Source organism: Nilaparvata lugens, chromosome 9, assembly GCF_014356525.2.
Source record: "Nilaparvata lugens isolate BPH chromosome 9, ASM1435652v1, whole genome shotgun sequence".
NCBI classification, from domain to species: Eukaryota; Metazoa; Arthropoda; class Insecta; order Hemiptera; family Delphacidae; genus Nilaparvata; species Nilaparvata lugens.
This window is the reverse complement of record NC_052512.1, coordinates 9,356,859-9,380,577: the sequence shown is the minus strand read 5'-3', so window position 1 is coordinate 9,380,577 and position 23,719 is coordinate 9,356,859. Positions and strand designations below refer to the sequence as shown.

The window sequence follows — 23,719 nt, the reverse complement described above, 5'->3', positions numbered from 1 at the left end:
GTCATCCAGGTCAACCACCCTAACCTCAAGGTCATCCAGGTTAACCACCCTAACCTCAAGGTCATCCAGTTCAACCACCCTAACCTCAAGGTCATCCAGTTCAACCACCCTAACCTCAAGGTCATCTAGGTCAACCACACCTACCTCAAGGTCATCCAGGTCAACCACCCTAACCTCAAGGTCATCCAGATCAACCACCCTAAACTCAAGGTCATCCAGGTCAACCACCCTAACCTCAAGGTCATCCAGGTTAACCACCCTAACCTCAAGGTCATCCAGGTCAACCACCCTAACCACAAGGTCATCCAGATCAACCACCCTAACCTCAAGGTCACCAAAAAAAAAAAAAAAAATTAAAAAAAAAATTAAAAAAAAAATTAAAAAAAAAAAAAAATAGAATCGGAAATAAATGGGAAAAAAGGGAAAAAAGGGAAAAAAATTCCCTCTGGATCCTGAACTGGGGTATAAAAGGAGTTGTTCTGCAATGAGTGGGACATTGTGTCTTGGGCAGTCGTGCCGTCAGTACGTGTGTGTACCACCAGTATGTGTGTGTGTGATTTTAGTATATTGGTTTTGGATCACTTTCATCTTTATCAACATCAAGAGTAAGTACCAGTGCATTTTATAGTTATATATATTTATATTATATTCATGATTCAAAAATTAAGTTCAAAAGAGTAGATTTTGAAGTAGATGGTTTGAGACTGACAATTAAATTCTAAAATGACTTAAATTCGAAAATGACAAGTTTAATTATGAATAAGGTTCCAATACATAGAGTAAATGACATAGTCAAAAATGACTAGTGTAATTATGAATTAGGTTCCAATACATACAAGTTACGAGTTTAATTATGAATTAGGTTCTTAGAGTTGGTGGTTGTAATCCATCCTAACCTAAAAAACGTATAATTACAAAGTAGATCCTAGACCCCCATTCACATTCCCCCATACAGCTCCGGACCATTATCCTTAGAACATAAACATCATAGAGTAAATGACATAGTCAGAAATGACAAGTTTGATTATGAATTAGGTTCCAATACATAGAGTAAATGACATAGTCAAAAATGACTAGTGTAATTATGAATTAGGTTCCAATACATACAAGTTACGAGTTTAATTATGAATCAGGTTCTTCGAGTTGGTGGTTGTAATCCATCCTAACCTAAAAAACGTATAATTACAAAGTAGATCCTAGACCCCCATTCACATTCCCCCATACAGCTCTGGACCATCATCTCTAGAACATAAACACCTATGAACCTCCATCCCCGACCCACGATCCTAGATACCGATTCCACACCTTCATCCCCAACATCCGTTGATAGTGAATTATATATAGAGTTGAATACTGCATACCATACTAATACAATATTGTTTTGCATTGTTCCAGATGAGCAAAGCTGTACGATGTCAGCAAACAGCAAACTCAGTGGACGAGTTTGTTGTCCTGGAGGAGGCATTCAAATCCCGACTCACAACTCTATACGACAATAATGCATACAAGGATGAGCCTGCCAAAGATTTCCACACCTTTCTGAGCAGTCTGAAGGATAAAATTGTTCACATCATCAGTCAACAACTGCAGACACATGGAGCAATGAAGTTCAATCTAGTATTGGAGGCAACATATTTCCACAGCACCCTTGATAAGACCTTCTTCGATCAAGAAGAGTTTCAGAATGTCGCCTTCAAAACTCCAAACTACAGCATCTTCAGTATCATCAATCTTCCAGACATCATCAACCAAGCGTGCATGACCCTACTGGATGAGGAGTCGAAATTCGAAGGAAATTCCAGTGGATGGAGTTTGCTTATCATCAATGGATTGCTCATCAGGATTAGCAAATATATTCCACTGCGTGGATCATCCTACATCAGTCTTCCACCTCTTCTATCAGCACGAAAGGCAATCATCAATCCTATAAACAAGGACCAGCAATGTTTCGCATGAATTCCTCGCCAAACATGTACAAGGCAGTAATCCTGAACGAGTCAACAACTGATACCATCAATTGGAAGAGAGATACAACTTTTCAGGCATTGGATTTCCCACTACCATCAACCAAATCGATATATTTGAGAAAGATAATCCAGAGGTATCAGTTAATATTTATGGTGTGGATGAGAAGAACGTTATATTTCCAAGAAGAGTTGGAAATGCAATGAAGGCAGATCATTTTGATCTCCTCCTCCTCTCCCTTGAGGATGATAATGAACATAAATCAAATAGCCACTACTGCTACATTAAAAATTTTGAAAGACTTGTAAGATCCCAATTCACAAAACGTAAAAATAGAATTATCATCTGCAGACGATGTTTCACCCATTACACCCTCGACAGAGATGGAGAACGCAGGATGGCTGAGCATGAGGAGTATTGTGCTAGCAATAATACAACAAGAATCATCATGCCACAGGTTGGAAAAGATGGTAAACCTCCAACCTTGAAGTTTGAGAAACATGTGTAAAAGTATAGAGTACCTGTTGTAGCATACGCCGATTTTGAGTGCATCCTGGAGAAACCTGATGAAGACAATGAACAATGGATTGGTGAAGCTACCAAAGTTATCCAGTACCATTGGGCAATGAGTTACTGCTTATACTTTGTGCGGGACCCATATTTGGAAGATTCCTGGCTGACAATCACTAACCTAATCCCTCATGAGCCGATTGTCTACAGGGGTCCTGATGCCGCCGAACATTCCATGAAGACCCTCACCATGTATGCAGAGGATTTAGATGAGGCAATTGACTGCAGGAATATCAAGTTGCTCCCACTAACCAAAAGAGAGAAAGAACGACATAATGCAGCTGATTTCTGTGAGGCCTGCAATGAACGGTTCAATTAAGATAAGGTGTATGACCATTGTCATATAACTGGTTTCTACCGGAATGCATTATGCCGGAAATGCAACCTGCAGCGAGAGCGACAATCATTCATACCAGTGTTTCTCCACAACTCTTCGAACTTCGATACACACCTCATTATTCCAGAGCTGGGTGGAGATAAGGATTGGCTGTCTGTCATCCCAAACTCATCGGAAAATTATATATCATTCACCAAACAAATATCTCCAAAAATGCACCTTCGATTCATCGATACATTCTGGTTTACACCTGATAGTTTAGACAATCTGGTCACCAACCTAGTCAAATCAGCATCGAATCCAGAAGACTTGTCCAAAGTGCTACCACATACTGCCAAGGTGTTTGGAAACAAATTGAGCTTTGTCTCAAGGAAAGGAGTGTTTCCATACGACTACTGTGATTCATGGCAGAGACTCGATGAAACATTGCTACCACCCAAACAGGCATTTTTCTGCAAGCTGGTTGATAGGAGTGTTAGCAGTGATGATTATGAACATGCTCAAACTGTGTGGAACCAATTCAGTTGTAGAACTCTGGGAGAATACAGTAACCTATACTTGAAAACAGATGTTCTCCTGTTGGCTGATGTCTTTGAGAGCTTCCGCAATGTATGCATGAAGACTTATGATTTGGATTGTGCTCACTACTTTATATCTCCAGGATTTTCCTTTGATGTCATGCTGAAATATACTAAAGTCGAGCTTGAGCTCCTTACTGACTATGACATGTACATGTCCATCGAGCGAGGTATCAGAGGAGGAATAACAAATTGTATACACCGTCATGCTGTAGCCAACAATGCCTACACAGGAGCGCCTATTGACCCCGAGAAGCCTACATCATATCTCCTGTACACAGATGCGAACAACCTGTACGGCTGGGCAATGTGCCAACCACTTCCATGCCGGAAATTCCAGTGGATGGAGAAAGATGAGTTGGAGGGGTTGAGCAGAGGTATTGAGGGTGTTGGAGATGTTCAAAAGATTGGCTACATCTTGGAGGTGGACATTGAGTACCCTTCTGAATTGCATGATGAGCATAATGACTTCCCATTCCTGGCAGAGAACAAAAAAACTCTTAAATCTAATCATGTGCGACTCATGACAGCTCTAAGCAGCCGTGAACGATATGTATGTCATTACCGCACCCTAAAACAGGCAGTAAACATGGATTGAAAATCACTGAAGTTCATTGAGGTGTAAGGTTTGAGCAGGAGGACTTCCTAGCACCCTACATCATGCTGAACACCAGACTTCGACAACAGTCAAAGAATAAGTTTGAGAAAAACTTCTTCAAACTTATGAACAACGCAGTTTTTGGTTAGACAATGGAAAATGTGCGAAAAAGAATGAGCATGGAGCTAGTGAATGACGAGAAGCGTTTGAAGAAACTGATTGCTCGACCAGTGTACAAGGACCGCATCATATTTGGTGAGAATGTTTGCGCTGTTACGATGCATAAGGAAAAAGTGGAGCTCAATAAGCCCATCTATATAGGGTTATCAGTGCTCGACATCAGCAAAACCCTCATGTATGAATTCCACTATAACATCATGAAGCCCATCTACAAGGACCATATTCAACTCCTATATCAAGATACTGATAGCTTATTCTACCTTGTCAAGACAGAGGACATGTACAACGACATCATCAACAACCAACAACTGAAAGATACCTTTGACACCTCAGAGTACCCTCCAGACCACCCATGCTATTCAGATGCAAACAAAATGGTGCTTGGCAAGTTTAAAGATGAATATGCTGGCCGAGTGCCACTTGAGTATGTAGGCTTATGATCGAAGCTATATGCCTGTAGGTGTTACAATAGTGATCCAAATCAGCTGACAAGTGGATTGATAAAGAAAGCTAAAGGAGTGAGGAGACCAATACTTGGGCAAGAACTCTCAAAAATGCATCCAGATGCTGAACGTTACATAGGCTTCCAAGACTATCTAGATTGTCTATATGGTGATGAGGATATCTATAGGGAACAAGTGATGTTTGGTACTAGGAAACATCAGATCATGACCCAAGTCATGAGAAAGAAGGCATTGAGCAAAGCTGATGAGAAGAGGTATATTCTAGATGATGGAATTACAACTCTTGCACATGGACATTACAAGATCCCCACTCTAGCACACATTGATGAGGAGGATGAGGAGGAGGAGGACGAGGAGGAGAAGGATGAGGAGGAAGAGATGATTGACTCTCAAGAAATTCCCAAGGTTCAGGCAGCTAGCAGTACTACAACAACTAAACGGTTACATTCCTCATCACATGATGAGCTCATTGATAAAGTCAATGAGTCAGGAAGCAGTACTATCCCTGCTAAACGGTCACGTCCCTTATCAAATGATGAGCTTGCTGATATGACCAATGACTATAAAATAGAAGGTGATGCATCCCAGTACAGCATTTTGAGAAAATTGCTTGAAAAGTGACGTCATACCTCATGCCAGGAAGTGTCAACAATCCATTGCGCATACGCAACTGTCTCCACCCATCGCTGGATTTCCTTGAAGCAGTTATTACAAAGTCAGTCGAGGTGTGCTCATCCTGCTATCAACATGGGCTGTCAACAACATCTATATCCAGTACTTCAATCAGCAATGGCGCCAGCAGATCCTGAATCACCATGCCCTTGCGGTGATTGCATGTTTGTCATGAGTGCAAGGTGGAGTGTTGAGCCACTATTCAACATTGGAGAAGGATATTATGATCCTTTTGGACTCTCGAGAATTTTGCTGATGTGATTTCTTCAACATTCCCAACAGCTACACTTCATCCTTGTCACAATAGACAGATGATGATTCTGAACTTTCCTTATAGCTATGCATTTTGTGAAATGTGTACTAATTTAGGACCATTATTTGACTATGTGCTGTTAAACCTTGATGATTGAGATGTTATTTATATATGTCTGATAATATTCTTCGTATCCAATGTGTACTAGAGTATGACTACAATATAATCGTATCAAATCAACTGTCTCTTATTGCTCAAACCTCTGAATCATGTAGAAGTAAGAGTACAAGGCATGATACATCTCACATCCTGCACTATCAAAGTGTAGAGGTTATGAAAAGAAAAAAGTTGCAATCTCTATCCTCTTCCACAGGATATGGAGAATGTTTGGATTAGCATAATAGACTATTTAAAGTTGATGACATAGATTTTATCAGTCAGTATGGATAAGACTGTTATAGCGAGAGAGCTGCACAAGCAGGCTCGTAGGAGGTTCCCTACACGAATGGTTACTGTGAAAGGTCTTGATGATCTTTATCAGGCTGATCTTGTAGAGATGCTACCATATGCAAGACAGAACAAAGGCTACAGATATATTATTACAATAATCAATTGTCCTAGTAAGTTTGCTTTTGCTATACCAATTTAAAGCAAGTCAGCTGATGAAGTGGTTAAGGCAATGCAGCCTATATTTGAGCAGACTCCCATGAAGAATTTGCAAACTGATGACAGAAAGGAATGGTTTAATAGTAAGTTTCAACAGCTTATGCAAAAGTATGGCATCAATCATTATTCAACTTTTTCTGATAAGAAAGCATCTATAGTTGAACGTTTCAATAGATTGCTCAAACATCTTATGTGGACAAAGTTTACTGAACAAGGAACCTATTTGTGGACAGGCATCCTAACCTCACTCTTGAAAGAGTATAATGAATGGGTCCATCGAACGACAGGTATGCGACCAGTTGACGTTAAGAGCAAGAAGCATGAGAGGCTGTTGCTTTCCAGGCTCAGCAAACAAAGGCAAGAATATGAGGAAAAGTTGGTCAGCAAACCTCAGAACAAGTTTTATCCAGGTCCCAGTCAGAGTATTGAGCCTGGTGATAAAGTGAGAATCAGCAAGTATAAAAAGACGTTTGACAAGGGATATCTAGCCAATTGGACTAATGAACTGTTCACAGTAAGACGTGTGCGACCTACAGTGCCTGTAACCTATGAATTGGAGGACTATAGAGGTGAACCCATTGAAGGAGGATTCTATTCTGAAGAAATTGTAAAGACAAAAGTGCCCAGTATTTTCTAAATTGAAAAAGTGTTGAGGAAAAGGAGGAATAAACTGTTGGTACGTTGGAAAGGATATAGATCCAGTCACGACTCATGGATTGATAAGAACGATCTTGTGTAAGATGAAACAGGTTGTGCAACAGAAAAACCAGTTTAGAGTTATCGATTTTGACAAAGTGATTAGGGGGTGTGGCTTGGTGGAAATGGATACAAAGTAAAAGTGTCATGGACCATTGTTCCCCAATCATATGAGATGTATTATATGTGGACCTTCTGGTTGCGGCAAAACCAACCTACTATTCAACATGCTTTTTGATGAGAAGGGAATTCAATTTTCAAACATCTACCTTTTTTCAAAGACTACATTCCAGTTCAAGTATGAGCTGCTCCGTACAATCATGCAAGGACTTGCAAGAAATGGAATAAACTATGTAGAGTGTGATACAAGTGAAGAAATACCTGACCCGCATGAGCTGCCACCCAACTCAATAATTATTCTCGACGATGTGATTTGTGAGCAGCAGGATACCATCGGGAAGTACTTTAGTGCAGGCCGACACAGTGACGTTGATGTGTTTTATCTAGCACAGACCTATAGCCGCATTCCAAAACAGCTGATTCGTGACAATGCAAACTTTCTAGTCATGTTTCAACAGGATGAGCTAAACATGAAACACTTGTACCGAGATCATGTCGGCGCTGACATGACCTTTTATCAGTTTAAGGATATGTGTAACAAGGTTTTGTCAGTGGGGGGTGCACACTCATTCCTAGTGATTGATCGGACATTGGACAGAAATGGAGGGCGCTACAGGAATGGGCTTGATACGTATTTAGTTGATGCATAGTGTCAGTTGAGGTTCAGTATATGTTGGTACATTGAGCAAGATGGACGTCTCCAGCAATAGACACCGTCAAAAGACTGTAGAAGAGATTGCACCAACCATCAAGGCAATTGCAAAGTTGCGACGTAACATCAAAAGGAAACACAAGGAACTGACTCTTGGAAGGCAAGTGGCAGAGGAGCAGCATGCAAAACACTTTAAACCACTAACTGAACCACTTGACAATATAGTTGAAGTTCTCAATCAGCATTTGACAACACCACCACCACCACCACCACAGCCAGCAGCAGCAGCAGCAGCACAACCACTACATGAACAATCTCCAGAGCCACGCCCACATCGCAGACGTTTTGCAGTTCCTGTAGGTCATCATGCACCACATACACCGCCACCTACACCATTGCTGTCCCGACCCCTGAAACAAGCGGTAAGACGTCTGCCCAAAATTGGTGAGGAGACTCCTTTGACCTTTGAAGGAATTGGAGAAGCTTCGCAGTTAAGCCCAGTTCCAAGTACCTCGAGTACTGCATGCAAATTGTGGCCATCTGCAAGTGCCAATGATTATGAAAGTGATGTGATGGATGTGGATGAGGAGGAGGAGGAGGGTGCTACTGCTCAGGAAGCATTACTAACCAGCAGCCAAAAGAGGATTCGACAAGCAATGACCGAGGTTGGATTGACTGGAACACCAGTGGGGCGTTATCTCCATAGAGCTATGAGTGGTGATAGCAGCTCTGACAAAACATATGGACCAGAAGTTGTTGGTAATGACTACTATTTGGGTAACAAACTGTTAACCTTTGGAAGTGATAGAAGAAAGATTGTTCTGACTGACCCTAACAATCCTTCAAACGTGACTAGATTTGATGCAACACGTGGACTTTGTGAACTCATTTTCAAAAAGAAACCAATTACTCCATTGGCTAGTGATGAGGTGGCATACACTCGGATATTACACATTACAAACTTGTATAAGGAAAATCATGATCCAGATGGTAAGAGTAAAAACTCGAATGATACAAAGTATAGAACAGTGATCCATAAACTGCTCAATAATGCTAAACCCAAATATAGCAAGGTCAGTGGCAGAGGACTTGTGGCGCAATTCAATATGGTGGCAAACAACCGTACCAAGATTGAGTACGTCTACTACAATGATCCCAATGAACTTGTGGACAGGCTGAAACTATTAGATCAGTCCAAGGCAGTTGGCAATACTGGAAATGAGAATGAAATCAATTCAATTTTAGAAGAGTCAGTAGAAGGTGGCTACATAGTTGCTAATCCTGCATACTAGTTTCACTATATAAGAGACATTGCTTTGCCTATATATAGCAGTCAAGTCATGGATTTCGTTAATGCTCGCTACAGGCGTTTGACCAATTTGGGAAATCCACGTGCTGACAGGGATGCTGTCAACTTTTCAACATGTAGAGAACTGATTTCAATGTGGCTGCCAAAGACAAGGGACAATACCACATCACAGGTATTCACAAGTCTCAATGATTCAATACTTACTGATATGATGGATCCAATTAAGCCTACTGATGGAGTGAACAATCGATATCTTGAGAAGAGGCTGATTGAGTTTGCTGGTAAAATGTTTTCATTGTATTCAGACATTGTGTTAGATCCGAAAAATGCTAAAACTATGAAGGGATTGTCACCTAATGAAATGAAGAAACGTTTGATAGATCTTATGGGATTTCCGGAACCCCCTCCTACAACACCACCGCACAAACATTGTCCACACCAAAAAAAGTATGAAACCAGCTGCTAAAACCATTAAGAAACATTAGATGGCTGGATGTAAGAGAGAGAGGAAGTACCGGTGAAGAGGGGTACTGTCATCAATTGCAAAAGTTGCAGGTTCAATAGTTAAAAAGAGTGCTGGAGAATTGGTGAACAAGGCAATTGACATTCTACCTGTTGAACTTCACATCCCTGGTTACCAGTACTGTGGACCTGGTACAAAGCTAGAGAAGCGGTTGGCACGAGGCGATCCTGGTATAAATAGTCTTGATCGAGCCTGTAAGGAGCACGACATTGCTTACTCGAGGAGCAGTGATACATCAAGCAGAGCAGTAGCAGACAACATTTTGGCAGATCAAGCTTGGAGTGTGGTAAAATCTGCAGACGCGGGAGCACTTGAGAAGGCTGCAGCACTAGCAGTGACCAGCATCATGAAGGCTAAAGCAAAGTTTGGTGGAGGAGTACACCGCAGACGTAAGACAACAAAGACTCTTGGTCAAAAACAAGTAAAGAGATGTTCTGGTAGAAAAGGTAAAGGACTCTACCTGAGACAACAGCGCAGGATGCAGGGAAATGGGGCACATCGCCGTCAATGTGGCGGCAAGAGAAGACGCTAGTTGCCCTACCTGATCGAGCCCTGATCGAGCTGATCTCTACAAGTATGCATGTCGACTGAAGCTAAAGCACTTTCGAGGAGTGTTTATGCGGGATGCTCTACCATTGAATGGACCCTGGAGGAGAGAATGCGGCATTATCAACCTGGACACCAGCACTGGAGCTGGCACACATTGGGTGTGCTATGTGAAGAAGGATGATGTGTCTCACTACTTTGATGGATTTGGCAACCTGAGATCGCCACAGGAGTTTATCAACTATATGCACAAAGGACTGGAGCCAGCATCGAGGATTGAGTACAACTATGATCAGAAGCAAGAAGATCTTTACTCACACATCTGTGGGCATTTGTGTTTACAATTTTTGATTGATGAAAATAAATAAATGATTCACTATCTCTCTTGTACATTATTTCCATCCCTATAAATAACGAGTGTAGGCTGATTGCTACTCATTGTGCAACTGTATGTTGAGCAGGCAACAACAATGATGCTGTGTTTTGGAGGTAGGACATCAATACTAAAGAGTGACTTTTATCCACCACTTGATGTGAGCAGTGGTGAATGGGAAATTGGTCTGATTAGCTTTACAAGTTGCAACTCAATACCTAATATTGAGGAAGGTTTCAATAATGTACTACATTTTTATGCAAGTAATAGAATTTCTAAGAAGGGTGTTACTAGTGCAGAGATAACACATGATGAGCTACGGAGTATGGCTAAAGCAAGATTTGAAGAGTATTGGAGCGAGGTGCTTAAACATCAGAAGCATAAACCTGGCAAGTCTGATGATGATGATAAGGATGGTACAGTATTGCCTAAAAGGACTAAAAGGAGAATGCCAGCTACTACTGTTGGATTTGGAGAATGCCTTATGTGGAAGTGGCAGATGATGTGAAACTGCGTCTGCTACAGATTGTACAGAATGACACACCCATCAGTATACCATTTCGACATTGGGAGTTGTATACCTATCCAACGTTACCGCAGACAAGAAAGCATACATGGACTGTCACGTCGACATCACAGCTTGTAAAGCCACGATACATTGTGGTTGGGCTACAGACTGCAAGACAAGGTGTGGTGGCAGCCAACAGTTCTCGCTTTGACAAGTGTAATATGAAGGATGTTCGAGTGTTTTTAAACAACAGATACTACCCATATGAGAGCATTGATGGTGATGATAATCGCATCTACAACATGTATGCAGCTTTCAATGGAGTCTACAACCATGGTAATGCTCGTGCAAGCAACCCTCTGTTTGAAAAGAATGCCATTGGTGATGGAAAAATAATGCTGTTTGCTTTTGATTGCTCCCGCCATAATGAGTCACTCAAAACTGGAAGTATCGATGTGAGGATTGAGTTTGAAGCATCTGAAAACATTCCAGGTAATACAACTGCCTACTGTATGATGATTCATGTGATGACTAAAGAGTATTGGCCAATGTCAGGCCTTGTACTATCAGTATAAAAAGATATATAGTCAGTGTACAGCAATAAATTGCTCAGTTGAGCTCGAGACAATGAATGAGCCAGTCATGACAGGATACAAAGGACTCTTTATGGAGAAGGGGGAGCTGTCTTCGCATGAGGAGGAGGAGGATGTGGTGGGTTGTGTTACTGGTGGGCGACCGCTGATGAAAGATGCCTCTACAAGTACAACTGGACTCAATGATGACGACTCCTACATTACAGCAGAAAGTGGTGTAGATGACTGGTCATCGAGTAGAGCAGAAAACATTTTTGGGCCACTACCACTATACCTGATGAACTTTCAAGGTTTTGAAGGTTTGGAAAACAAGTTTATTGTGAAGGAGATGGCTATCCTGGAGCAGGATGATGAGCATCATGTGACTACTCATCACTACTTTTTCAAGCCTCCCTACTCTGAGTCTCTGCTCAAGACTAGCAGGCAAATCGTCGCCAACAACTGTATACATCAAGCTAAACATGGACTCAGGTGGTCAGACTGTGGGACAGAACATCTTCTCTATTCAGCTTTGATGGAAATTGTGCATGGAACAGTTGGAAGGTGGTTGGATCAGAACCAGCAGCGTCCAATTAAAATCTTTGTCCATGGATATGAGCAGATTACTCTACTGGATACAATTCTACAACTGAACAATGTAGAGTACCTGGACCTATCATCGCCATATTCCTTTCCTGCTATGCCTGATTTGGAGTTTCTGATCAAGATGATTGATGGTATATACTGCCCAGAACATCATCTACTCAACGTTATCGACATGGTGTGGAACAAGCTATCATCTCCAACGTTTGGAGTTTGGTCAACCAACAACGTCAGCAACATTGATGAATTGTCAAATACACAACTATTTTGCTCATTGAAAATTGTTATTGCTCTACATGGATGGATTAATGAAACTTTGTTAGAAGATAGAACCTTTTGTCGCAATTTTTTCAATGCTGTTAATACTTGAAATTCTTAAATTCTTTATTCAAAAAAAATAATTATACAATCAAATGCATTCCAAAAATCAAATACAATATTGTTTCCTAATTTCTAATATGTGTTCCCTATAGGCTACCCTGTGTGGGGACACTTGAATATTTATAATAAAATATTTATATACAAATTTAAATATTATATAATGAAGAACATAATAATTGAATATGGTATTATATTGAAATAAATCAATATGTCAATATTTATAATCATTCTTGCACACATTCATACGCACACACAATCACATATGCGCACACATTCATACGCACACACATTCACACATGCACACAAACACACACACACACAAACACACACACACACACACACACACACACACACACACACACACACACACACACACACACACACACACTTACACAAAACTTAAAACTATGAACGGAGTGGTTGCTGGTTTTTTTTCATGTTTAGTTCAATTTTATTCATAGTTAACGTTTCGTTTTTTTTCAAAGTGCTGATGTAATTATACCATAAATTAATTAATGCGTTTTGAAGAAAGATACAGTGATTGAAATTTGATACTGTCTTACTGTTTACGCATACCGGACGGGATTTGTGAGTTCAATGATCTTTGATTGTTGCAGTGTTCATGTCGTGTAATGTGTAAATTATACTAAATTTAGACCTATATTAATTTAGTAAAAAAATCATTCGGGTTGTCTAGTTGTGAAATGAATTTCTTGATTTCTTTTCTAAATAACTGACGTGACGTTATTTTCCTTGTTGTTACTGGAAGTGAATTGAATATTTTTATAGCTATGTATTTGAAGTGTCATCTGGAATGTTCTAATCTTGGTTTTGGGAGGTTAATGTCCTGTGAATTCCTGAGGTTTATTCTTTCTCTCATCTGTTGAATATCGAAATTATTTTCAGCTAAATCCAGCAATGCTTTGAATAGAAAAGAATGTCTCACTGATAATATTGATAGTTCTCTGAAGAGCATCATTGAACTATATTGTTTAGGTTTATTACAAATTATTTTTAATATATGTTTCTGACCAGCAATCACAGGTTTAATATGAACATTGTATGCACTCCCATAGCATATTATTCCATAATTTATTCTAGAACCAATAATTGCATGGTATAATTGTAACAATACTTCTTTTGGACATAACTGTCTGAGGTAATAGAACTTTCTTATGTATACAAATAACTCATTTTTTATCTTCTGTACATGATCTGACCAAGTGAGCCTACTATCCAATATGAGGCCCAGATATTTAACTGTACGTGCTTGTTTTATAGTTTCACAGTTACACAATATATTATTCACCTGTTGCGCACAATCTAATTTATGGAAGTAAATACTAGTTAACTCTTGATCCGTGTTTTGAAGATTAAATTGTATTATATTAGATTTGTCTGTGTTGATAGTTAATTTATTTTCGCAAAACCACCACCTAAGGTGCTTAAGATCCATTTCTAATTTATTTTCAAGTTCTTGATTTGTTTTGGCCGAATAAAATATAACTGTATCGTCTGCAAAAGATGTAATCTTTCCCTGTAAGTCACCATCCGTCAAATCGTTAATAAAGACCAGGAATAAAGTACTTGATAACACTGATCCTTGAGGAATACCTATGGTAATGTCCCCGGGTTCACTCAACGTATCGTTAATTCTGACCCTTTGACTCCTATTAGATAGGTAGCATCTCAACCAATCATTGGCAATTCCTCTTACTCCTGATAAATCAAGTTTTTTTAGAAGCATGTTTTTATCAATTGCATCATATGCTTTAGATATATCAAGAAACAGAGCTGCACACTTATTATTAACACTAAAACTGTCATTTATTTTTGAAATGAGATTTTTAATTGCCGCTTCTGTACTTCTTCCTTCACGGAAACCATATTGGTTATCACTAAAAAAGTTATTATTTTTATAAAAGTTTTCAAGTCTAATCTTGAATATTTTTTCTAAAATCTTGGAAAAAACCGGTAAAAGTGAAATTGGACGGAACTGATCTATGTTTTTACAATTTGGCTTTTTAGGAATGGGTATAACTACGCTGTGTTTGAACATGCTTGGGAATTTCCCTTTGGCAATACTCAGGTTAATTAGATCAGTTAATTTGTTGAAATAATTCATGTAAGTTTTTTTAATCATGCTTGTGCTTATCCCATCTACACCTGGCGAAGATTTATTTTTCAATTTTCTTATTGTACTTGCTACTTCCTCCGGATTTGTAGGGTGGAGAAAAATTGAATTTGTTGGAGAATTGTATGTAAACCTTATTTTTGATATTCTAGCTGACTCTTCCCTGGTTTGCAATGTGGTTTGTTCTAATTCATCATTCATTTTATTCACAACATTTAGAAAATAAGAATTAAATGAATTAGAAATTTTATAACTATCATGTATGCTATTTCCCTGCTCATCAACAATCAGTTTTAGTGGTTCTTTATTTTTTTTCAATCCTATTAACGCGTCAATTGTTTTCCACGTCTTTCTAATGTTCCCCTGGCTTTCTCTGAACAGTTTTGAATAATAATATTGTTTTCTTTCTCTCAGTTCATTACGTAAGTTATTTTTGAATGTATTGTATATTTGTTTTAAGTCGTCATTATTAGGTTGTTTGATAACATTCTTGTATAACTCATTTCTTAAGTTTATTTTCTTGATCAGATAACTATTTATCCATGGCGACCTATATTTCTGTGTCAAGTTATTTTCTAAAAGAAGATTTTCTTGTGAATCTTTGATAGCGCTTTTTAAAATGTCAATGAAATTTTCCCATCCCTCATCAACTGATACTGCTGGTATTTCTCTATCCCAATCAATTGATGATAAAATATTATTCAACTTCCGGTAATTGATTAGGCGTATTTTATATAATTTGTATCTGCTTCTTCGTTGGATCTCTTCAATCCTTCAACTTTAAGTATGATTGTACTGTGATCAGTTATATCTAAATGTAGTTTTTCTGGAATTAGATTAATTTTATTCAGTTTTGTTCTATTTTTGCCGGATTTTAAGTAAAGATGATCTATTAAAGAGTTGGAAAATCGGGACCTATGAGTGTAATCAGTATTGAGTGATTCAAATCCAAAACTATTCATTCAATATTTGTAATCGTCAATAATTCTGGTGTTCTGAAAAAGATCTATATTTATATCTCCCGTGAAAAAGAAAGGGACCTCACTGTTTTCGTTAATATTAAATATTTCTTCTAAGTACAAGGTTAATTCGTTAAGAAATATTTTGGGTGAGTTTGATTGCAACCTGTAAGCAGCCAACAACTGAAATTCAAAATTATTATATGAACAAGATATATGTACACAGTCTGCTGAAATAAGAACTATTGTCTTTGTTTTGAACGTTATCTCACTGCTTATATGAACCAAAGTTCCTCCTGCTCTGTAGTTATGATTGAAATTACCATGTACGGAATAGCCCTCTATATGATATAAGTCTATTTCATTCTCTAGTATCCATATTTCTGTCAAGACTATTATTAGCGGGTTGTTTTCTAATTTCCTCATTTGCACTAAGAATAAATCGAAATTACTTCGCAGACTGCGTATATTTTGATGAATAATTAGTGTTTCTCTGCTACTTATCTCTGATGACATTTTTATTTACGGTTGCATTATTCTATACATTATACGGTTGCATTATACTCATTTGCATTATCAATAAAAAAAAAGAAATATTGTAATCAACTCTATGATCTATCATTTATCCTCCTCCTCACTCCTCTTTGAGTAAAGTGCACACTATGTGTTCACATAGAGCTATTGTATTACGTCATACAGACCTATTGAAACAGGAAATGGGTTACCCCCACCACTCAGCAAGCAGAGTATAAAAGATGATGCTGACAACAAAATGCACTCAGTCTTACAATGTTGTCAGACAGTGAACGTGAACTTTATCTGTTTAATGCAGTGAGTGAGCTTGAAGCTGAACTGAATTATCACGGTATAATGACATTGAGTGACTTTTTCAAGGAGAGTGGACATTTAGAGTTTTGTACAGATCGTGAATCTCATAGTTGTGCATGCATAGGACTCAGGCAGAAGCAGCAGGCTGTTGTTGATACAGTCAAGGATAGAAACGTTTCCTTTGTATGTGATGATCTTCACAACCCATTGAGAAATACTCATGTGACCTCCACTGATGTGAAATGTTTCCTGCTGAAAGTTTTCATGCAAACTATGAAGAGTATCAAGGATAATATCAATAAGAGGGCAATGCGTCATTGCCCACCAGGACTTGCAATGAAATTCACTGTCATGTTTGATGATACTTGCATACTGCTAAAATCTTTCTTCTAGTTGGATAAGGGTAGAATGGCTGCTATTGTTAATCTTGAGAAGGTACCCAACTGGAGGGATAAAGATGTGAAGATTGTGTTGAGTGTTCTCAATCAGGACCAATACTACAAGTGTGATTTTATATGCAGACAACAATCTAAATGTCTACTGGGACTGGGTCAAAAGGAGATCAAATTCGCAGGATTTACAAAAATTGAGAGCACAGGACATGTGAAACGATTCAGGCTGGAGGATGAAACATCTGGTGATTCAGCATTTGAGATTAGCATCTACAAGGCTGTACGCATACCTATGCCACTGCCATCTACTGGGGGATATGATGAAGTTGATAGACCATGCATTGTTCGTGAAAGGAATAAGCCATCAGTTGAGCATTATGTCACCAACAATGATTATAGCCGAGGAGAAATACTTCTTCAGCTGTATATTCTATTCAATACTGAAGATTAATTATATGTTTGCCAATAAATACTATGTGTAATGAGCCATTTGTTATTATTGATTATCCTACTTCCTCATATAGATAAGAAATTAGGTTGTTATGCTTTCAATGAAAATATCTATTGACATGTTGCAATAGGTTGACCAAGATGCAAAATATCAAAAGATATCCATTATGGTGTAATGGTATACAACCCTGTATACTTACCTTATCAATTGGGACCCTACATCAATCTCTCCCCCTGAAGGTTTAAACCCAGGACCTACAGCATGGAAAGCGGCGCCGCTAACCACTACACCATAATGGATATCTATTAACTAGCTTCAACTATATGCTATTTCAGTATTGACCTAGAGGAAACATCTATATTGATGTGCAAGATTCTGACCTACTATTATTATTATCTATGGGATGAGGTGCTGAACATTGAATCAATGAAACTCTCAATCAATGGTTAACACATAAAATGAGGTTTATTTCATACATGAGAGTTAGTTTTAGACAGTGGATCAGCCAATGAGGGTTTATTTCTTTATTATCATATTACAAATGGTAATACATTCGATATTAACTGATTGGTGTGATGAGGGCTACTACCAAATTGAAACCGTCTTGGCCTCAGCTGGTGGGATGATTGGTGGCGGTGGTGGGTTGACTGGCAGCAATAGTGGGGCGACTGGTGACGATAGTAGGACGACTGGTGACGATAGTGGGGCGGCTGGTGACGATAGTGGGACGACTGGCAGCGATAGTGAGTGGCTCAACACTTCACCTTGCACTCATGACAAAAATGCAATCACCGCAAGGACATGGTGATTCAGGGTCTGCTGGCGCCATTGCTGATTGAATACTGGATGTAGATGTTGTTGACAGCCCATGTTGACAGTAGGATGAGCACACCTCGACTGACTTTGTAATAACTGCTTCAAGGAAATCCAGCGATGTGAATGATGGGTGGAGACAGTTACGCAGATCATATGCACAGTGGATTTTGTGGCACAGTTCCTTCTCCACTTCATGCTCTCCTGCGATTTTTAAGTACCAGTTGCTGACATCATTGTACATTGTTGCAAGGTCGTGGTTGAACTTGCTGGATGACATCAGACATTGCCTGATGTGGGAAATGTTGTATGTATCCAGTCCATGCTCCCTGGATGCTAGAAAGTCTTCACTCCTATACTTTGGATCCAGTGAATAGGCTCCAAGAGCCAGCATGAGGCAGAGCACGACTTGAATGTTGGCAGCATGCATGTTGAATGCAGAGTGATGAGAACTGGAACAATGCAAAACAATATTGTATTAGTATGGTATGCAGTATTCAACTCCATATATAAATCACTATCAACGGATGTGGGGGATGAAGTTGGTGAATCGGTATCTAGGATCGTGGGTCGGGGATGGAGGTTCATTGGTGTTTATGTTCTAGGGATAATGGTCCGGAGCTGTATGGGGGAATGTGAATGGGGGTCTAGGATCTTCTTTGTAATTATACGTTTTTTAGGTTAGGATGGATTACAACCACTAACTCGAAGAACCTAATTCATAATTAAACTCGTAACTTGTATGTATTGGAACCTAATTCATAATTACATTAGTCATTTTTTGACTATGTCATTTACTCTATGTATTGGAACCTAATTCATAATTAAACTTGTCATTTTCGAATTTAAGTCATTTTAGAATTTAATTGTCAGTCTCAAACCATCTACTTCAAAATTCTACTCTTTTGAACTTAATTGTTAAATCATGAATATAATATAAATATATATAACTATAAAATGCACTGGTACTTACTCTTGATGTTGATAAAGATGAAAGTGATCCAAAACCAATATACTAAAATCACACACATACGTACTTGTGGTACACACACGTACTGACGGCACGACTGCCCAAGACACAACTCCTTTTATACCCCAGTTCAGGATCCGGAGGGAATTTTTTTTCCCTTTTTTCCAATTTATTCCCGATTTTATGTGTTTTTAATTTTTTTTTTTTTATTTTATTTATTATTTTTTTTTTTTTTAATTTTTTTTTTTTTTAATTTTTTTTTTTAATTTTTTTTTTTTTTTTGTGACCTTGAGGTTAGGGTGGTTGACCTGGATGACCTTGTGGTAGGTGTGGTTGACCTAGATGACCTTGAGGTGGGTGTGGTTGACCTAGATGACCTTGAGGTTAGGGTGGTTGACCTAGATGACCTTGAGATGGGTGTGGTTGACCTTGATGACCTTGAGGTAGGTCTGGTTGACCTAGATGACCTTGAGGTGGGTGTGGTTGACCTGGATGACCTTGAGGTAGGTGTGGTTGACCTAGATGACTCTGAGGTGGGTGTGGTTGACCTAGATGACCTTGAGGTTAGGGTGGTTGACCTAGATGACCTTGAGGTTAGGGTGGTTGACCTGGATGACCTTGAGGTTAGGGTGGTTGACCTGGATGACCTTGAGGTTAGGGTGGTTGACCTGGATGACCTTGAGGTTAGGGTGGTTGACCTGGATGACCTTGAGGTGAAGGAGGAGTCTGGTGCACTTGTGCACCAGACTCCTCCTTTTTATACTACTACCAACTCAATCATGTAAGCCAGAAACTAGCAATAAATCATCAGATATACCTTGTTGAATCAACTTCTGATTATGCTTCTTGCAGCTTCCAGTTTTATTATTGATTTTATTCAGCATTGATAGTAGAGTTGAGTAGGTAAGCTTTTCATCATGCCCCACGTTGGTTTTCATTTCTATGTGAAATGGTATTCCTTATATATACCAGTGTAGCTGTTAATATCCCTAGCCTGCAAATAAATTTGCAAAAAGTGAAGGCCGTCCGGCTCACAAATATACTGGGGTCTGACCACAGCTCTAGCTCAGTAATAGATGCATGAATACTCACAATGTAATGAATCACCATGGGTTTCAATAACTGATAATTAACAATTCTCACCGCTGCTCTGTTGAAGATATTGAAGATTACCAATAAGGAAATCAAAAAGATAGTTAGTGAATGATCATCAGTAACCATATATATTCAATCGAGAATAGTGAAAATCAACTATTATTCTTCTAATTGATCTTTAAAACGCTTGTCATGAATACAGGTATGCACTTATTTATCCTTTCAAAATTCCTTGAGACTTACAACGCCAGTTCTTGAAGTTCTCTGGATCCTTATATGATATATATTGTAGACTTATTATTATAAATATCAGTAAAATTTTGCTGGCTGAATAATATGACTATTATCAATGGATGATAAGTAATGAGTGCTCTGGATAGGATCAATATTGATTTATTCACTAATTATATATGCTGCAGAATAAAAATGCTTGGTACCAAGACAGCTCAAACTGTATATCACAAGATGAATTGGGAAAATGATAAAAACTTCTGAGATCTTGTATGCTGACATAAAACACAAATATATTCCCATGAAATATATAACTCATACAACAAAATTATTTTATATATAATTCTATGAAAATAAATTCATTAGTATCTCAAAAATTATCACAGGAGTTGTTAGCATTCACAATATTGTGAGCTATAGAAAATATATATTTATTTATCAATACTGATATCTGAAACTTCGGGTCGTATCAGAATTTAACAAATTGGAGCCTATTCAGTCCATAGGTTTAATATAGAACATACATTGATTATCCATTGATCAAAGTATGTTCTATATTAAACCTATGGACTGAATAGGCTCCAATTTGTAAAATTCTGATAAAATAATAATTTTAAAAATCTCAGGGTATGTGGATTCGTGCCATGCACGGAAATAAGCTTCCCATAATATCAAATATATCCATAAGAAGAGTTCTTATTAAATGTAAGATAGTGATCGACACGTTGCTAATTCCTTAAACTTGAATAAAATTTATATAGTGCTTTAAATAATTCCCCAATTAATTCATAATAGTCAAGTTATCAGTCAGCTGATTTGTTTACATAATAACTCAATAAATTGTCGACTGATCTAAGATCGAGTGAAGTATTGGATCAAAACAAAGGATTCTAACCTCAAATTGTACAAATAATTTTCTTTTTATAATCTGCCAATAAGAAACTAAGTCGCTTTATGATTTTATTTCTGCCAAAGAATTCTCATTATTGCATAATTATAATTTTCATGGTTCTCTTATCGCTTTATAGATAATATGACTACTCCTTATCATAAATAAGATTCAATTTTATTAGAGTGTTACCTCGACTAGGCTATCTGTTCTTCCCGTTTCACAGTTCTATTAAAAATTAGTTGGTTTCTTCAAAATTATTTTATGGTGTCAAAACACATCGTCATAATGGGCATGCCATTTTCCATAGACCAATTCAAAGCTTGATTAAGATTTCTCTGCAATGACATTGAGTCTTCTTTAGAGCTAATTTTCCTGATTATTTTCAGATCATCAGCGTACATCAGCACATGACAATCAAGATTCTCTAAAATGTCATTCATAAATATACTGAATAGTAACGGTCCAAGATTAGAGCCCTGAGGAACGCCAGATGTTGCTAGAAAGTTCCTGGAAGTAGCTCCTCTGAATCGGACTTGGGATGTTCCATTGGATAAAAATATGATGTTAACCAGCTGACTAACAGTTGATTGAAGCCGATGTTGGAGAGCTTCTCGAGTAGAATGGAGTGAGGCATCTTATCAAAAGCTTTTTCAAAATTCGAGTAGATTACATCAATCTGTTCCTGATTCTCTACACGAGGTCGGACTACAGAAAGAAAGTTTGACAGATTGGTTGCAGTGGACTTACCCAGCATGAATCAATGTTGACATTCTGTGATGGTGGTTTTTAAATTCCTGAAGATCTGTTTGTGAACGACTCATTCAATTATCTTTGCAAAGGGTTTAGGATGGATATAGGTCTAAAATCTTGTATATTGTTGGATCTAGACTTCTTGAGGATTGAAAGAACAATGCAGTGTTTCCAGACACTAGGGAATATTCCCATTAGAAAACTGTTTCCGATGATTGGTGTCAATACTGGAGCAATGACTCGGCTTATCCCTTTTATTATGAAGACAGGTATTCCATCTGGTCCTGAAGATGAATCATTCAAACAGTCAATCTCCCTAATAACAACTTCTTCATTGACATCAGGTATGCCAAATGATAGATTCCTATCGGTGTCATCATCCACATCTATTGGAGCAATGTTCATCTGATACAGTGAGGAGAAGTAATGACCAGAGTGCTTACAGATTTCATCTGGTTGAGATATTATAGCATCATCAACGATAATGGAGGAAGAAAAATTGTTGGCTTCTGTTCGGTTCTGCCCCACATATCTCCAAAAGCTTCTTGGTTCAGCTTGCAAGTGAGTTTCTGTGTTTTCTATCATAACTTGCCTGTCCCATTTCAGTTAACTCTCCACTTGAGAACGCAGGGTGGCGAATTTGACATAATCCCTGTTGAGGAGACTTCTCTTATATAACTTATGTGCTTTCTTTTTCGATTTAATCAGCCGTTCCAATCTGAAAGAGAACCACTTAGGATATGGAGACTCCTTAGGTGCTATTTTCGGGATGCAATTATCCATTGCTCTTTTGATCACACCAGACAGTGTTTCAGCAGCCTCATCAGAGTTACCATGATATTCATAACGGTACACCAACTGGTATCTTGAATTTCATTATACAGTCTATAGTAATCACCATTCTTGAAGTTGTAAACTGCATTGGTTGGAGCAGTAGGTACACTTGGAGAGACACCCTTTATCTTCACTGAAAAAGGGGGATGATAGACGTCAGGTGTTACTAATGGTGTAGCCGAATAAGAAATATCAACATTCTTCATGTTGCTCAACACTAGATCAAGGACTCTATTGTCATTACAACCTCTATTATATTGATCAAGACAGTTCTCATCAGTAAATCGCAGTATGACTTCTGCTCTTCACAGTGCCTGATAAGGAGCATTAGATACAAGGGAATAATCAATCCAATGAACTGCATCAGCGTTGAAATCACCTAAAATTACTAGATCCAAGGAGCTGCTCCAATTGATCATTATGATATTATGATCCAATTGATATTATGATCCAATTGATCAGCTTCTCACTCAGTTTCTCAAGGTATCTGCTTAAGGATTGTGAATCTGGAAAAGGAGGAATATAATGACAGGAAACTAAAAGATGGTTTCCTGGTAGGCTAGTTCAATCTCAATCCATACAACCTCACGTAATAGTTCTGTTCTAGGTCAAATCTTCTAAATAGTGAGTGATTTGAAAGATTCAACAGTTGCCAACAGTTTGCAATTGATTAATCACATTTTCTCAAACTACGAGCTTATTTTCAATTTTAGGTGAAAATATAACTGAACATTAAGTTAATTGTAGAGATTTTCTTGCTCAATCTTTCTCACTCGAGATTTCTTTGTTTGAATTGCATCTGAA

General features: G+C 38.3%; 1 protein-coding gene across 2 annotated transcripts in view; it reads left to right on the top strand.

Moving 5' to 3' along the window:
* LOC111047664 (lipase 3-like) overlaps positions 1–23,719 on the top strand; it is a 174,138-nt gene that overhangs the window by 68,912 nt on the left and 81,507 nt on the right. The window lies entirely within an intron of this gene.